At 44.6% G+C, this 14284-nt stretch overlaps 1 protein-coding gene across 5 annotated transcripts in view; it reads left to right on the top strand.

The window, feature by feature from the left end:
• Window positions 1-14284, top strand: part of LOC123774144 (uncharacterized) — a 270075-nt gene that overhangs the window by 121734 nt on the left and 134057 nt on the right. The window lies entirely within an intron of this gene.

Here is a 14284-nt window from a genome sequence, read left to right as displayed (position 1 = left end):
GTGCTTTAAGTTTTGAAGAAACTGGGGCACATACAGAGGGTCACTGAAGGTGGCATTTCTTAGAGAGTCTTTAAAAGCTTTAAGAGGAGTACGGCACTTACGTCCGTAGAGCATCTCATAAGGAGACACTCCTAGAGACTCATTTGGGAGACTTCTGAAAATGCACATGATGATGTCAAGTTGTTTATCCCAGTCTTTCATAGTTTCATTGCTAAATTTCTTAAGGAGTGATTTTATAGTTTGGTGACTACGTTCAAGAGAACCCTGTGAAGCAGGATGATAGGGGCTGGACAATACCTGAGTAATGTTGAATTCTTCCAGTGTCTTCTTGAAGAGATCACTGGTGAAGTTGGTGCCACAGTCACTTTGAATCTCCCAAGGAAATCCATATTGTGTAAAGATCTTTAACAGTTGCTGCACCACAGTAGCAGCCGTAATGTTCTTTACAGGAACTGCTATGGGGAATCTGGTGGTTGGATACAGGATGGTTAGTATATAAGCGTTGCCAGAACTGGTCTGTGGTAAAGGACCAACACAGTCTATGATGAGTCTGTGAAAGGGTTCCGAAGGCACCGGGATAGGAATCAAAGGAGCCTTGGGAATAGAGATGTTGGGCTTACCTGCCATCTGACATGTATGACACTGTTGTACATAAGTTTTTACATCCTTAATCATACCTTGACAGTAATAGTCTTGTCTGATGGCGTGATAGGTTTTATTAAAACCGTAGTGAGAAAGCGCTCCATGGGCCAGGTGTAGAATATCGGGCCGTAGGCTAGTGGGAACTACTAGTTGGTCGACATTAGCCCAATCGTCACCCTCCGTTAGTTTACTGAGTCGGTACCTCCGCTAGAGCAATTGGTTCTCTATAAATAACCCAGGAATACTATCAGATTGAGTCTCGGCCTGGAAGAATAATGGTGTTAATGAGGGATCCTCCCTCTGCAACTTACGGAACTTCAGCATAGTGAGATTCGGTGGTAGATTCTAATGGTCTTGAGGGACAGCTGTTGAAGCAGAGTCAGCTGTATGCGGGGGTGCAGCTTGTGCACGGGTTGTCACCAAAACCGGAGGCGAGACTTCATCACTTTCTTGGACCTCTGCTGGAATGTACTTCTGGATGGGGTTTTTCACAACAGAGTCACATACCTGGGGTTTGTCCATAATGATCAAGTTGGAAGGTTGTAGGTCTTCGGCCAAGTCGTTGCCCAGGGGAAGTTGTACCCCTGACATGGGAAAAGGCTTTTCCTGGATAGCGACTTGGACTTCACCTTGTACGAAAGGACAATCCAGGTGGACTCTGGCGAGTGGATACGGAGTGGTAGCAGTGAGGTCAGTGATGAGGACCGTCTCCCTGGTGTAGGTGATGTTAGGCACAGCCGATTTCAAAATTATAGACTGAAGAGCAGCTGTGTCCCTCAAGATCTTCACTTTGAAACATCCCTCCGAGTTTGTACTGTTGGCATAGACAGTTCCAGGGTATAGGTGTTTGCTGAAGAGAGAAAGATCATTAACAGGAACACTAATATTCATCACAGGCTTACCTGACGTAGGAGGAGTCGGTTTGGGTTTAGGAGTTTCACTATAGCCTTTGCATTGGGTTTTTTCACATTTATCTATGTTATGTCCATAGAGCTTGCAATACCTACAATATAATTGAGAGTTTGCTTGATCGGTACTCACTTTGTCATAATTAGACCAAGACTTCTTACTGGAAGATGTGTCAGCTGTTAACCTGTGTATTATAAGGCTGTAGGTGTCAGCCGACTTTGCACATCTGATGAGGTCGGTTTCCTCTTTGTCTGCTAAGTGAACTCGGATGGAAGTAGTAACACATCGAAAGAATTCCTCGACTAGTATGAGGTTGATGAGGTCTGAAAATGTAGAAACGTGGGCTGCTTCCAGCCATTTCATGAAATATCTTTTCCTAGTATTGGCAAATTCTAAATAGGTGGTGTCACTTGCCTTTAGATAATCATGGAATTTTCGTCTGTAGCTTTCGGTGGAGAGAAGGTAGGCATCTAGAACGGCTTGCTTTAGGATCTGGTAGTCATTCTCAGCCGTTAAGGTACTGTGAGTAATCGCAGCTCTACCTGCGAGATGTACTCTGAGAAGTATAGACCACTGGTCTTCATGCCAGCTAGGTTTTTTAGCTAGGGCCTCAAAAATAGTAAAAAACACATCTATCTCTGTCTCAACGAATGGTGACATTATCTTACTTGCCTGGGAGATGCTAAAGCTTACTGGAGGACTGGCTGTTTGTGGTTGGCGTGTCCTTTCCGATTCCACTTCCTTTCTTCTCTGTTCTACAATGATGTCAGCTTGTTTTTCTGCGGCTACTAGTTGAAATTCGGCCTTTTTCTTCGCAAGGTCGTACTCGAACTCTAATGCTTCTTTATGCCTGGCAGCGCATTCCTTTAGGGCAGCCTCGCTTTCCTTTGGGGCAGCCTTGCGTTCCTTGAATTGTAGAGCTTCTTTCTGGCGTTCACGCTCTAGGGCAGCCTCGCTTTCCTTTAATTGTAGAGCTTCTTTCTGGCGTTCACGCTCTAGGGTGGCAAGTTGTCGTTGTTCTTTCGCTAGTTTTAACTTTAACTTCATAACAGCTATAGTATGCCGGTCTGTAATGGAATAGTTTTCGTGAGAATCAGAGTCTATATACATCCATTAGCTAAGAGGTGGTCAAGGATAAGGTTATGCAAGTCACTTTTGGTGGCCCATGAGGAACATCTAGGAGGTACTCATGTGCTAGAGTTTGTAATTCTGTCTTCTTGGCACTAATTAAGTTCCCTACTTCATTTGCTGGATCACTACGAAATGCTCAGAGACGAAACATTTTGAGATATCAAACAGATGTACAGAGAATATACCTGTGGTATTATCAGTGTCAGTAACAGGATGACGTGGCAACTGGTGACTATCCTGTGGGAATTCAATCGTTAATGTGAAAACAATTAACGTTAATGTTAGATGTTAAGTGATTAAATAATCAAAATGCAGGGAAATCTTGTACCCGGCACTCTATATACGAGAATAAGGGCAAGAAAATCTTACTTAAATAAATGAAACTTTGATAGTTTAAAAAATGAGAGGTAGTCCACAACGTAGGAATACCTTGCCGGGTCTCTATAGGATAGAAGCAAGGGGTTTCCTACTTAACTAGATGACACTTACAGAATTAGCGTTCTTTATGCTCTGGAAAAGAATGCCAATTCCCTGCCTGTGTAAGTATTATAATCTCTGAACGACACGTAGGGGTGCGAGTATCAATTGGTGACGAGAACTGCTGTTGAGGTCCCAACTAAACTGCGTAGTCCGTGCGAGAGGAACTATGGCCCTGTACATCCTTCTTTGGTCGGATTACAGAAGATAGGGTACGTGTCCCGAAGACAAACCAAAGTACCAGGGTACCAAAGGGGTGATCTGCCGTAAGTGAGAAATATTCTAGAGACGAGAATAAAGTGGAATACAAGAGTAATAACACCGAGGGATGAATAATCAATTAAGAGAGTGACTGTGGCCACCAGACACCACGTAATCCACAGTCATCCAACACTCATAAAATGTTACACTTGGAAAGCACAAAATACACAGCACCATGAAAATTATTGAAAGTTATGAAATTATAGAAAAGGCAACGTGTAACAAAGCCAAATACACTTACAACAAATTGAAATGATTGGTCTAGTATCAGTACTTGAGTAGTTCTTCCAAGACAAACCTTATTGTGAAGACAACTCCCGGACAGGCCCCTGTTAATATAACGAGAAATGTAGGTGTTAAGGCAGTCTTCTCTATGGCTGGTGTAAATGGCAATCACATTAAAAAATAAAGAGAAACAAAATGTTGACTGCTTGGCGATTGTCTCATGTGGTAAAGTGAAAGGGAAAAACACGCAAAACATATCTTATAAATAATGAACTTTAATTTACTTTAAAACAAATATAATCAAAATAAAGATAATCCCTTGGCTATGTACAGTGCGGACCAAAATATATACAGAGACAAAACACTATATAAAATAAAATAATGATTACATTACTCTACAATAAGTAAGAAAAAAATTAGTTAAAGGTGCTGAGAATAGTGGGCTGGCTGAAACCTCTACTAATATACAGGACGTAGGCTTAGAAGCGTCAGCTCGAGAGCACAAGAATATTCTGAGGCCGACTTCTCGTGCGAGACTATATCTAGATGATGCAGATGGCGCTGGAGTCGCGTGAAGTCACTGATTCACTAATAGGGAGAGTGTTGGTTTGAAGTCGTCGTTTGGTGATCGACGAGGTGGTGCGCCAACAGTGAGGGAGGGGGGTGAGGAGAGTGAGGGTAGGGTAGTGTACCCCCTGTAGAGACGTCTGTTATTCCACTTACATAGCCAGCTAAGTTTGAAAATGCAAGGGGCTTACATCTTTTGAAGCACAGGATGGTGACGAGCCATCTTGTTTCCCGCCAAGATGTCCTGACCTTCCGGGCACCTTATTGGCCAGGTGAGGTCACGTGCCAGAAGTGATAAATGACGAGAGCCCTCAGGCGGTGTAATGTCATGAGGCGAAGGGGCAGCTGGCGCCTGGGGCAGGAAGACAGTACGTCACGAGCCATCAGAGAGGGAAGACGCAAAGCAAAGAGAAGAAGAGCAAAGAGCCGTATCAAGAGTCTGCAGCAGAGGGAACGTTGGGCTGGTGACGTCTGGGACGCCGACTAGAGGACCACGTCTTACACATCAAGTGAGAAGCTAGGGCCGGGCCCAAATCTACTGGCAGTTAAGACGAGAGGGAGTTGTGCTGGACTGTGAAGAGTCGACAGTGCCAGTGAGTGTGGAGGACGACGACGGAGGTACCTGTCTCCAATACCCCAGAGAATAGGAGGAGGAAGGCAGTACCTGTTGGATGTGAGCACGGCGAGGACGTGTTACCACGAAGGCGACGAAGGAACCTGTGTGTGTGTAGGAACTGTTCATCAGGAGACCAGAAGCCAGAACCAGGAACCTCAACATCCCTCAACAGAGGACGAGTCAGCTTCGTGGTTGGAGCGAAATAAGATAAATAATTGTCCCTTCCTTACCCCTTTTTGAGCTAGGAGAGTTAGAGTATTTTATATGTTGTGAACATTTCTTCTCATTTTGTTGTACAAGTGACAGGACGTTAGGCTAGGAGCCAAAAACTCATTTAGGCATGAGTTGGTGTGCGTGAACATTAACGTGGTGATGTTAGTGATCCTGGAAGGGAAGTTGATGTGCAAGGAGCCACCAACGTACTCTGAAACGCACAGCTGATCGCATCGCTGGAGGCCTGGGAAATTATGACGTCTGACAGCTAGAGCCGTCAGCTGATCATGCTGCCAGAGGCGCGAGGTGTGGGCCCGTGCGGGGGGAGTGGATCCAGTCAGCTCACCGTGTTGCCAGAGACATGTCATCGAGAAACGCGGCCGCCAGCGGATGATTCCAACAGACATTTCTTAATGCCATTTGTAAATGTATATACGTTTTATTTAGTAAACTTTTAAACCAACTGAGGAGTTTAAGTGAGCCTCCAGTCTCTAGGGCTAGATATATTAGATATTTATGAGACCATTAGTGACACCTTGCACTGCATGTGACATTGCATCCTTAGCCAAGATAATTAATGAGACCACTGACGTGTTGCTGGGACACGAGTATAAACACCCGGCTGGCGACCTCAGGACAGATGCAAGAAGAAAGCGTTCCAGTGTCAGGACAGGCAGGGTTGAGTGAGTTATAAGAAGCTTGAACCTCCCCACTCGCTAGGGGTGTATAAGGAAAGCCCTTAGTTGACTGGGGGAGCCCAAGGGTGAGCAGTGGCGCCCGGTACTGAGGGGCTAAGACCTGTGGGACGACCCCAACCACTGGGTGGTAGGGGGTGAACCCTGACAGTGGCGACCTCGCCAGGATCCATCGAACAACAGTGGACAAAGGGTTACAAGTGCAGGGCAGGTGTATTAAGGTCGATATTGGTCTCGGTTTACACTGCTCGCTAGTGTATTCCCTGTGTACAGTTACTCAATAGCCTAGAGATGGAGGATGCCAGAGCAAAGAAGTTTATTGAGTCGAGGGACGCGCAGGAGTTGGAAGAGTGCACCAAGGCTCAGCTGCAGCTAGTGGCGGACCATTTTGGGTTGAGATTGAGGTCCTCCAGGGTGGCTGAGCGTCGGATTGAGATCATAACTCAGCTCAAGGCCCAAGAGGAGGCTTCCGAGGAAGGACCGCCCCAGGTACCTGCCAGTGTTGGTGGGAACCAGAGTGACGAAGGTAGCAGTAGGGGATCCAGCGGTAGTAGCAGGAGAAGCATGAAGCTAGAGATGATGAAAATGCAACTTGAAGCTCAGCTGAAGCATGAAGAGCGCGAAGCTCAGTTGAAGCGTGAGGAGCGCGAAGCTCAGTTGAAGCGTGAGGAGCACGAAGCTCAGCTGAAGCATGAGGAGCGTTAAGCTCAGCTGAAGTGAGAGGAGCGTGAAGCCCAGCTGAAGCAAGAGGAGCGCGAAGCCCAGCTGAAGCGAGAGGAGCGCGATGCCCAGCTGAAGCGAGAGGAGTGCAAATGCGAAGCCCAGCTGAAGCGAGAGGAGCGTGAGTGCGAGGTTCAGCTGAAGCATGAGGAGCGCGAAGCCCAACTACAACGAGAAGAAGGAGAAAGGCAACTGCGACGGGAAGAAATAAAAGTGAAGAAGGAGGTTGAGATGCGTCGGGCGGAGCGCGGGCTGCCCTCAGTGTCGGCTCGGCGGGATGACCCCAAGGTCCGGGAGCGCGACCTACCAACCTTTGACCCTCTAGAGGTAAACGCTTTCTTCAACCATTTTGAGAGGATAGCGACATTGAAGGAATGGCCGGAAGAGGATTGGGCTGCTTTAGTGGAGAGTAAGTTGACTGGCAAGGCCAGGGAAGCCTATAACATGTTGGACCTTGAGGAATGCGCCGTTTACATGATCAAGAAAGCTGTGCTCCAATCATATTGACTAACCCCGGAGGTTTACAGGAAACGCTTCCGTGAGTGCACAAGAGCTTCCTGAAGGTTGTATGCTGAAACTGCTCGGGACATGGAGCGCAAGCGCTTCAGCCATCTCAAGTTCCTGCGATGGCTGAAGGCTGAAGAGGTGGAGACGATGGAGGAGCTGAAGCAATTGATGGTAATGGAAAGATTCGTGTCAATGCTCCATCCAGAACTAAGGGTCAGGATCAAGGCCGCTGCAGACAGAGTCGACCTACTGGAGGAGGCACTACATCTCGGGATGGAGGGACGACCTAGGCACTCGCCTTACCCAAGGTTTATGGGGATCGTCAAGAGTTCAGAAGGGGCGATGACGGGTGGAGACTCTCCCAAAGATAGTGCACACAGTGAGGTGAGTCGGTCCAAGAGTTCAGGGGAACCGGTGAGGAAACCCCAATGAGGGAACACCGGGACTGGTGCTGGAGCGAGGAACGCTGCCAGGGAGACAACGACCGGGGGCGCGACGAGGACCCAGGGGACGGCGGTTTCCGGGGGCGTTGCCCGAGTGACAGGTGGAGAGTCGCCTCCCAGGAGAGTCAGGTGTTTTAATTGTGGCGGGCGCGGACATTTCGCCCGTGAGTGCGACGAGAACCGAAGGAATATGGGACTGATGTTGGAAAAGGAGAAAGTATTTGTTCATACTCTATATCATAGTGGACCCAATGTGAATGGTTGGGAAATGAGGTTGGGTGCACACCCCTTCGTTTTCGGGGCCACAGTGAAGTTTGGGAAGTCAGACCCAGTGGAGATTGCAGTTCTTCGTGATACGGGTGCTGACATAAGCATGGTAACCAAGGGTATTCTTCCCAACGAATATAGTGATTCACCTGTGGGAGTGGTGAGGATACATAGTGTGGGTGAGGAATACAGGTTGCCACTTCACGAAGTACAGCTGATTGCCGACTATGGAGTCGAGAAGGCTATCATAGCTGTAGCCCCTAAGTTACCCTTAGCGCACGTGCAGATGTGCTGGGTAACGACCTCGGTGGGGGAAGGATACAACCTGATTGGGCCAGGAGTGCCTATGTGTCAGGCAGTGGTGCGACCCTGCCAGGTGAGGTTGCCAACCGCACCAATGATAACGTCGTCCGGGACGACAACGACGAAGACGAAAAGACAGAGAGGTCATTGGAGGTCATGGATAACCCCGACGAGGACCTGCGGTTAAGCCTAATGATGCGTGTGGAGGAGTGGCGAGGAGTAGCTGTACAAGCGCCTGGGGCGGTGAAGTTTCTGCAGACCGCACTCCCTCCACCAGAAAGGGTGAGCTCAGTGCATGAGCAAACGGCGGTGAGGGGCAGAGTGGAGGAGCCACGACGCAGTGCACCCTATACCAGCCGGATGAATAGTGGTAGGTGCAAGATGAACCACCAGGGTGAGGTGAGCCACAGGGAGGTGGACGAGCCCAACCACGAACCAAAGAAGACGTCTACAAGGAAGAGAATCTCATGGAGGAGTGAAGATGTTCGTCGGGAACGAAGGAACGAATGGCATAGGAAAGGTAATTGGAAGAAAGCAGGGGACAGGTATACCCAGGGTAGGCACCGGCCTAGTCACAGGGGCATTGGGCCATCGCAAAAGCTTAGTGTAGAAAAGATGAAGTTGATGGGTGGAGGACAGGTAATAGGTGTCGCTGTAAGGAGACAGCGCACTTACGGGAGAAGAGAAACCGAGAAGAGAGAAGAATGGCGAAGAGGAGATCCTGAGAGGAAGCATGAAGTACCTGTAGGACGTGGGGGAAGTGCAAGGGTACCTTAGAGTGCACGACGCAGTGGGGGCTCTACATGCACTGAACCTTACAGTGCTAACTGTTACCTACCGTACGTTAAGGCTCGTGACCCTGAAACAGCTAACAACAAAAAGGTCTAGGGTTACTAAAAAACTGCTGTTCACAAGAGCGGGTCACCAGTATAACCCCTTGATAAGTAATGAGCACGTTATTAAAAAATCTTCCTTTAGAACCTTACAGTGCTAACTGTTACCTACCGTACGTTAAGGCTCGTGACCCTGAAACAGCTAACAACAAAAAGGTCTAGGGTTACTAAAAAACTGCTGTTCACAAGAGCGGGTCACCAGTATAACCCCTTGATAAGTAATGAGCACGTTATTAAAAAATCTTCCTTTAGGACTGAAAAATTATACATATAACTTATAATATATATATTCAAAACAGTATAATATAAAAACACAGATGGTAAAGTTAACTTATACACAAACAGAAAATATTGTCTCTCTTATAATATAATATAATAAAAATATGGCACAATATGAATGTACAGACTTAACTCTAAAAAGGTGTGATCTCCCTTGGCCCGTATCAGCTACTGAATAACAATAACGCGGGAGTCAAAAACATTGCTTTGCCCCGCGAACAATTTGCCAAAGTTACAATATTTATTATTTCTACAATGGAGCAATACATTGTGACAAGAGTAATCTTAAACTAACTTAATGAATAATTAATACATATTGATATACAAAAATAAGGTAATTATTTCTTTACATAGTAATTAAAATACACATACAGAGGGGAATAATGTCATGCTCACCCAGCAACGGACGATCCCACGACAATTTGCCAGATACAGTTCACTCAATTATTATTCACCTCTGTTACCCACATATGATCACATATAAATCATTAGTTCCCGTGGGAAACTGAGCACACAAAGAAATAAAACAATCATTCCCACGATACGTTGGGCCTAACGCTAACAATGTAACATGAAATTACTTCACATATAACATATATGTATATCAATATACATACTTGTAATTTACACACAATTATAAAGGTACATATTAATTTATTTAATTACGTAGCTTATTAGAGGTACGTAACACTTCCACCACCAAGAAAAAAAATGCAATAGATTGAAGATCAATGGCATTTTTTCAAAGTAAAATGTATGACATTTGAGATTTATGGTATTAATTACACCAAACATGTAAATGTAATAAGAACACATCTCTGGACAAAAATGAAAACACTTCAAATATAGTCTTACAGGAAACTCAGAAATTTCAGTTTTATGACTATGTTTTACATATGTGTCACTGGAGCATGCAAATTTATCTCTCCAAGGTACTATCTCATTTATTTCACTTTGTTTCAGATCATATTTCATACGCCTATCTACAACAGTATCATTAGTAGCATGAATATAATTGTCAATAAAGGTAGCTGCTTTCACACAGTTATCATGGCAATTTATCTTTCTATTTGTTTCTACTCTTTCTCTAAGATCAGTCCCATATTTCCATGTGATTCCTTTTCCACATGGTGAATTTTTCCAAGACAGCCTCCATTTTCCATTACTCCCCTTTTCTGGAACTGAACTGCTTAATTGAAGCTGACTGGATGTTGAGTAGATTTGGGACTTCTCCTGGGTATGCTCTGACACAGACATCTGCTCTTCATCACTCTTGATCCTCTGTGGAACACATACTCTCGCCCAATGGATACTAAAATTAGAGAAATTAGCATTAAACCTCACAATTATGCATAAGACTTTCCCATTCATAGAACCTTCCGAAACACAAGACACCGACTTAGCAAACCGTTGACCTTCAAACCAAGAAATACAACCCAAGATAAGTGCAAAGACTACCTGATCGAACTGACTCAGATGATCCATAAGGAACACCGGAATCAATTGCCTCATAACTCTGTCATAACGATCAGTGAAAGAAAACAGGCATATGCCTAGGCACCATATCTCAATCATAACTCCGAAGACAAGTTCACACCCCCTGATGGTGAACTTGAACACAACACACTCTTTCATCAACCGGCTAGTCTGCCAAAAGACTAAATAAAACATGCCAAAAACTTTACAACCCTCACCATCACTTCCCAAGTGATTTACGTCTGATGACAACCAATCAACCAAGAGGTTTAAGGGTCTTAACATCTTGAAGATGAACAGCAGATTACCTAAGAAACGCCCAAGGACAATCTGAAACCCTTCACAATGATTAACACTAGGTAGGATAACCTTATCCCCCAACTTGAAATACACACCTGGAGCCTCAAACATCTGCTCCCCAGTATGATTTAATCCTTCACCCACAAAATGACTCTGAAAGTCAACACCACACTGGAGTGGAACATACACTTTCATCACTCGTGCATTAAAATTAACTGGATCTGAATATAGAGACACTGCTCTAGCATAACTCACCACTTCCTCAGAACTGCTGGTTGCACAACCTACTTGAGTAAACTCTCTCTGCTCAACCACAAGGCTTGACAAAGATGTCCCACAGTCCATCACTTCACAAGAAAATGGCTCCTGCAGAATAAAAGTAGATTTCAACATCCTACACACACTCTGACTCAATGTACCCAATGAGAAATACTTACTCCACATAGAATAAGAATCACAACTCCGCAACTTAGATCCAAATGCTACTTTACCACTCTCAATGATCTTACCAAAATTTCCTCCCATGACTTCTGGAGCTGCTTGGAGTACTGTCTGCTCACAATCAATAATATCACTACCAAGCTGGGTCACATCCTCACAGACAACTGAAGAGGGAGGCTCAATGGGTCTCCATCTACTCAACAGAAGCTGATCCTCTGGCTGCTTTCCCACACTCTCCAAAACTGGATCTACAGTACAGACTGTCTCCTTGCTTCTCTCTGAAATCTTAGGGTCAGTTCTACTCAATGCACATAAATTAAGGGAATCTGAAACGAGCGGGCAAGTAACAGGTAGTTTGACCTCCTCCCCTATTATATCACCTTGACTAGGGTGAGGCGAGGCCTCTACAACAGAGTTACTCTCGACAACTGATTCTAAACTAGGAGTGAGCGGGAATACTTCTGCCAACCCGACATCTTGTCCTAAACCATTCACTTGGCTGGAATACAGAGTCGTGGCTTTTAAGTTTCTCTCAACTCCTGGCACAACGTTCGTAGTGAGCGGGCAAGACAATGGTACATGGACATCCTTTCCCAATTTATTGGAATAAAGCAGAGTCATAGTATCAGGCTTACTCTCAACAACTAAATCGGCCACACAGAAATCTGGAACAACCACATCCCACTTCTCCACTGAAGGGGTACTGGTTACTGGAACAAATGCTTGAGTAACAACATCAGAACTGACAACTGGATTTATATTAGTACTGACATCAGCACAGGTAGAATGGACAAAACCATCTTCTACAACAGGTTGTTCATTCATAGAACTAACTTCAGCACAGGCAGAATAAACATGGTCTGCAACTGGCTGTTTACACAAACGGGGATCAATCTCATCCACAACATGATTTATGGCCACATCATTACCCAATATAACATCCACACCTGGGATGGGCAACTGTGTACTAACACCCACAGTGCATAAACGTGGTGTAATGGTGGATCTGAAATTAATGTCTATTAGAGGTACAGTTTTACATCCTGCAACACTCTGAAGAACAACAAACTTTCCAGTCTCTCTCTGTTCAACATCAGAAAGAATACTGGATGAAATTATGGTTTGGGAAGCACCTGTATCACGAAGAATAACAACTGGCTTCCACTTCCCATTAATACACAAAACTTCACCTGAAGACATATATGGTGAATACTGTTTCACCCAATTGGGGTTTACAGTTACATGTTTATTAGTAAGTTTATTTTGCACACCTCTGCAATAAATGAGACCAGTTGGTCGTAACTCAGGGTGCAATATAAAACAGGAATTAATTCCATGACCTTTTCTCTTACAATGGGAACAGGACCTTACAGTGGACACACTGGTAGAACCAACTGTAGGTTTTGAAATAACCTTATTATTATTTGACATTCCTGACAATGAAGTAGCAGGGTTAGGTTTTGTAAGAGAAGAGCTCATGGGAGTAACTGGAGCACTAGGACTGGATGGATTCTGATAAGAAGTTCGGTGAGCATTATAATTTACTTTACGACTAAACTTAGGTGAAGTGGCCGTAAACTGAGCCTTAGTCAACAACTCATGCTCATCTGCGAGCTTTGACAGCTCATAAATGTCTGTTACATTCTTTTGTTCTGCCATAAAAGTAGACAATTTTTCTGGGAGACATGACAATACTTCTTCCATGATAAGGAGATTCTTTAGAGCATCAAACTCAGTGACTAAAAGTGACTTTAACCATCTGTTGCAAAAATTCGTCTTCTGACGAGTAAAATCTGCTATTGTCTGATCACTTACCCTCCTTAGGTTCCGAAACTTCTACCTGTGTGCCTCTGGATTTAACTGATACGCATTTAAGATGCTTTTCTTTACAAATTCGTAATCAAAACTATGAGCGTCAGGTAGGGATGTAAAAACCTCCTGACTACGCCCCTTAAATTGAGATTGCATAATGGCTACCCACTGATCCCTTGGCCAGTTCATACTGATGGCAATTTTATAAAAATGGGCAAAGAAAACCTCAGGATCCTCCTCATTGAACTTGGGTAATTCTATATACTTATGCGTCCTGATGGGATTATGATCACTATTTGTTGAAATATTACTAGTATTTCCATGTCCAGCTGCCATACACTGTGATTCAAGCCTGAAGTTAGTGTCAGCCATTTGTTGTTGAATCTCTAATTGTTGCTTTTTTGTGGCTTCTAGTTGCAACTCAATTAAACATCTTCTATTTTGTGCCTCAAGTTCTAAACGCCTAGTCTCAAACTCCCTCTGCTGACCTTCAACCTCTAACCTTTTCTGTTCCTTTTGAGCGTCAAGCTTAGCATATGCTATTTGCGCTTCTAACTCAAGACGCTTTAACGTCATCTGATCACTCGACTCCTCTCTTAACTCCTCTAGACATTCTTCCTCTAACTCCCCATTCTCAACAAAATGCGTCACAATGACTTTCAATATTTGGGCTTTAACCATTCTATTGTTGGCGGTCAAATCCAAATGATTTGCCATTTGTATTAACTCAGTCTTTTTAAGGTTCTGAATCCCTTCAAAGTCTGGGTGAGCCAACAACGATGCAACTTTCTCCTCCATCGTTACTAACACTTGGCACTTGATTCACAACAATAATTAAAACAATGGCACTGCACTACACTTCACTGTAAAATTGTCACCACACTGAAAATTCGCTTGGCCTCACTGCACAACAAAATATATAGGATGACTTACCTCAAAATCATGAAACGTTGTTACTTGACACACAGGAAGGCTTGCTTGGCACATGGAATAGTTCTTAAGAAACACACAGACACTTGACACACTGGTACCTAGGAAGGCAAGGTTAGATTAGCACAGTTAAGTTTAAATGGGAACAATATTTCCCGGCACAGGCTCCCATAACTC

Source organism: Procambarus clarkii, chromosome 73 (assembly GCF_040958095.1).
Source record: "Procambarus clarkii isolate CNS0578487 chromosome 73, FALCON_Pclarkii_2.0, whole genome shotgun sequence".
Classification (NCBI taxonomy): domain Eukaryota; kingdom Metazoa; phylum Arthropoda; class Malacostraca; order Decapoda; family Cambaridae; genus Procambarus; species Procambarus clarkii.
Note: the sequence above shows the minus strand (reverse complement) of the source record. Positions and strands in the feature narration are given on the sequence as shown.